Below are 4,161 nucleotides of genomic sequence, written 5' to 3'. Positions count from 1 at the left end.
TCGGAAACCTCCTCCTGGCGCGGCCGGGCGGTGGGGAGAGGGCGAGGACAAAAATGCTTTCGTGCCTCTCCGCGGGCTGCCCGCGCCCCCCAGCGCCCACACTGGGAGGTTCCGCCTGGCGCTGGCCGCGCACCGCACGCATTGGTAAGGCACCTGCAGCCCAGTCCTGCGGATAGGCCTCCGGGAGAGAGCCCCCGCCCCGCCTGGGGAAACGCCGCTTCCCGGGCTCGCTTGGACCTCCTGGCTCCGCGGCTGCAGGGTCAGTCCGCGCAGAACCGCTTAAGCCGGCTGTGTGCGCCCCAACCTGCCTCGCAGCCGCGCTGCCTCCTGGCGGGTCGGGCGCGTGTGCGGCACAGAGGCCTTGAGACCGCGCCCTGCTCGCTTGAGCAGCTCTGAGGGGAGCCTGGCGACAACCCTTCCAGAGGACCATCGCTTGAAAAGCTCCGTCTAGAGTGGGAGACACCTGCTGCGTCTTCCCCAACTGTCCTGGTCTCAGACTGGGACCTCAGCCTCTCGCCCTGACGCTGGACTCTGCCTGTGTCCTCTTACCCAAGGCCTCTTCTTTGCCCTTCTTTGTGGCTGTCCTGAAGCAAGAGGACCCCAGTGTCCACTGCCAGTCCTCTGTGTGTGTGTCTTCTGGAGCCTGGAGAGCTCACATGCCTACACACCTTCGAGGAGAGTTAGTAGTCTTTTAGGCCAGTGCTGGATGCACGTTTGGTGTAACCTTTGATCCCTCTACCCTTCCGTTCAGCCCAACTTGATTATGGTTAATTGAGTTGCATCTGGGAAAGAACACAGGGTACCATGTCTGGCCAGAACTGAGGCTCAGTGTCTGCCATGCCCAAATCCATATCGTCTTTTGTTCTCATACTTTGGTTGGACTAGGGTGAGGCTGTGTACCGAGAGGGGCCAGGGATGAGAATGACAGAGGAAAGATCAAGCCTCCTCCATGTGTCCAGAGGACCTAACCTGAGGTGGTAGGGAAAGCTAAATACCAGCCTGAGTTGACCACACCAAAGCCTGTCTCCTTTGTCTCACTCTTCTTCTGAACACTCACTCTGACCCAGAGAGTCAGGTCACTAGTTGAGGACTGGTGCTGGCAGCACAGCTTTCTGGAAAGACATCCCCAGCAAGGATTCAAAGGCAAGAGGCTCGGGACAAGTCCCTGGAACCCCTGCCCATGCTCTTGAAATGGATACGTCTGCACAGCTAAAATCTTGCTGATTACCCATGCAATAAAAACTTCATCTGACCTTCATCCACTCTTCTCATTATGCCTACTACAAGAGCACTGGATAGAAATTGTTTTATAACTATAAATACGGAGCCCAAGTGTATTTCTTACTTTAGTGAATATTAGGCTATTTGTAGTCATTTACTATACAAACCATGATGGAGATAACACTCTTTAGAGACCCAGATGCATATGTCTGAAGTCACCCACACAGCACACAGGTATGTGGATGTAGAGACCAGCTAGTCTCATGCTGTCCCCTCCAGCCATCTCTCTTGAACTCTTCTGGGCAGGCTGTGCAGGAGCTTGTGGGAATGACATCCATCTCTTCACACAAGGAGTAATAGATAATGTCCACAGGGTCAAAAGATACAGTCACCAGCCTTACTCAGGACCTCTAAATCTGGGGGATTTAAGACCACTGTCACTATGTGAAGACTCTAGAAGTAGAGGCCTTAATATGCCAAAACCTAGAAGACTCCTAAAAATTTCCTGCAAAGCAGTCACCTCCATTAACAAAGTCAGCAACAAACTAGGCGAAAAAGTATTCTCAACTCAAACAGTTAATGCTCACATATGTAGATTACATACCCAGAAGCTACATCTCAACGAAATAATGTCGTTCTCTATCAATCTCTCTCCATTTGTCATAAAGTCAGAGCTAACTCATAGCTAACCCTCCATTAGGTTTCCAAGACTGAGAGGAGATTGCCTATCTTCCTATCTCAGAGTCACTAATGAATTCAAACTCCCAAAGATGTCAGAGCTTTGGGTTAGCAGCACGACTCCCAACAGACTGCAGCATCAGAGCTCCACTGCTAAATAATACACTAGCCAGTAAAATAAACAGGGAGGTCTGGTGGTTTAGTGGTAAGGAATTGATCTGTGAAGGCAAAGACATGTGGTTCAAATCCATCACCTGCTCCACAAGAGGAAGATGAGCAGTCATCTCGCATGTGATTTGTGCATCTGAAAATCAGCCATGGGCCAGCTGTGTGTTGGCTCCAACTTGATGGTTCCCAGCAACAAAACAAACAGTAACAATGACTATATGAGATCAAAAGGGCAACATTTACCCAAGTACAAAGATGAGAAGACAAGGCAGGGCAGGGAAACTATTGTTGCTATTGTTAGGTGCTGTTGAATCCACTACATCTCAAAGGGATGTTGTGAACAACTGACCAAAATCTTGCTCTATCTTGCATCATCTTCACGAACTCCATCTTTCTGAATCACATTGTGTAGTCACTTGTTGGGGATCTTCCTCTCTCTAACTCTCTGCCCAGCATGATGTCTTTTTCCAAGGTCTGGCCTCTCTTGATCATGTGCCCAAAGTATGTGAGCTCAAGTTTCAACATCCTTGCCTCTAAGGAACACTCTGTTTGTACTTTCTCCAAGAAAGACTTACTAGTTCTTTTAGCAGTCCGTGGAATGTTCAACATCACAATTCAAAGACATTGATTGTTTTTCTGTCCTTTTTCACTATCCAACATTCAGATGCATAGGAAGCAATTGAAATACCAAGGCTTGGACCAGTTGTACCTTAGTCTTCTTTTTTTTTTCAGATTGTGGAATAAGTTTATTCTTATGTACATAAAAGTTGTTGTGTAAGCCCAAAAGTCAATGAAAAGTCAGCCCAGTTTGGTGGCAATTTCTTTGGCCTTGGCCTTCTCCGGCTTTGCAATGTGGGCCACTGACTCGGGCCCCAGAGCGTTGCCTCCCCAGTGGCGGCAAATCTCATCATAGCGGTCGTTATAATTTGTTCTGATGGCTTCTACCAGCTTCACCAGAACGCCTTTATCTTCTGGATTCACCTGCGTGAAGGCAACAGTAGTACAGGTCTTCCGGTGGACAAGACGGCCCAGCCTGACCTTGCCTTTGATGATGCAGTAGGGAACACCCATCTTCTGACACAAGGCGGGCAGGAAGAACATCAGCTGCAAGACAAGGCGCCTTAACACAAAGAGGACCTTTGGCCCCACGTCACCAGTTCCCATGCCCGTCTGGCAGCAATTGCTCAGGGTTAAAAAGCTCCTGTGTCTGAACGTCAGTCTTTATTTTTTTTTTCTTTACTATTTTATTATTCCTTTTGATATAATGACTTTGTATACTCTCAGCATCTCGGCTAGTTTTCACTGCTGATATTGAGCTTCTCCAGCGGTTTTTTTCCCCACAGGTGGAATCTATCTGATTCCTATGCATACCATCAGGTGAAATCCATGTGTATAACCTGCATTTATGTTTCTTATAAAATGCATTTGCAATGAGTAAATTGTTAATTTTGCAAAATTCTATCATTATATTTCCAGCTTCATTTCTGTCCCAAGTCCATGCTTTCCAACTACTGATGGTTCTTCTCTGTTCCTAACTTTTGCATTCCAGTCACCCATTATTAATAATGCATCTTGATTGCATGTTTGATTGATCTCTGACTGCAAAAGTTGGTAGAAATCTTCTATTTCCTCTTCTTTGCCTCTGGTTGTTGATGCATATATTTGAATGATAGTGGTATTCACTAGACTTCCTTGTATGCTTATGGATATTATCCTGTCATTCACAATATTGTATTTCAATACATATCTAGAAATGACTTTTTTTAACTATGAAAGCAATCCCATTTTTTCTCACCTTTTCATCTCCAGCATAGTAGATCATATGATCATCTGATTAAAAATGTTCCATGCCAGTCCATCTCATCTCACCAATACCTAGTATTGTCAATATTTATGTGTTCCATTTCTTCCTTAACAATATCTAATTTTTGGACCAACCCAGAATGCCCACACCACAGGACCAACCACCCCACCATGGCACACCTGTGCGCCAGACATCTGTGAACTGACTGAGGTACTCAAGCGTGACTACCTGGAAGCCAGTTCCACTATGCATGAGCTGTAAAGCTGCAACCTGAGAAAGGTCCCTGTGAG

At 46.9% G+C, this 4,161-nt stretch overlaps 1 pseudogene; it reads right to left on the bottom strand.

Moving 5' to 3' along the window:
- Window positions 1–2,865: 2,865 nt before the first annotated feature.
- LOC102845576 lies at window positions 2,866–3,231 on the bottom strand (annotated as a pseudogene).
- Window positions 3,232–4,161: the final 930 nt, after the last annotated feature.

The sequence above is a fragment of the Elephantulus edwardii genome, unplaced genomic scaffold (assembly GCF_000299155.1).
Source record: "Elephantulus edwardii isolate Elephantulus edwardi_28Jun2011 unplaced genomic scaffold, EleEdw1.0 scaffold00481, whole genome shotgun sequence".
Lineage (NCBI taxonomy): Eukaryota > Metazoa > Chordata > Mammalia > Macroscelidea > Macroscelididae > Elephantulus > Elephantulus edwardii.
Note: the sequence above shows the minus strand (reverse complement) of the source record. Positions and strands in the feature narration are given on the sequence as shown.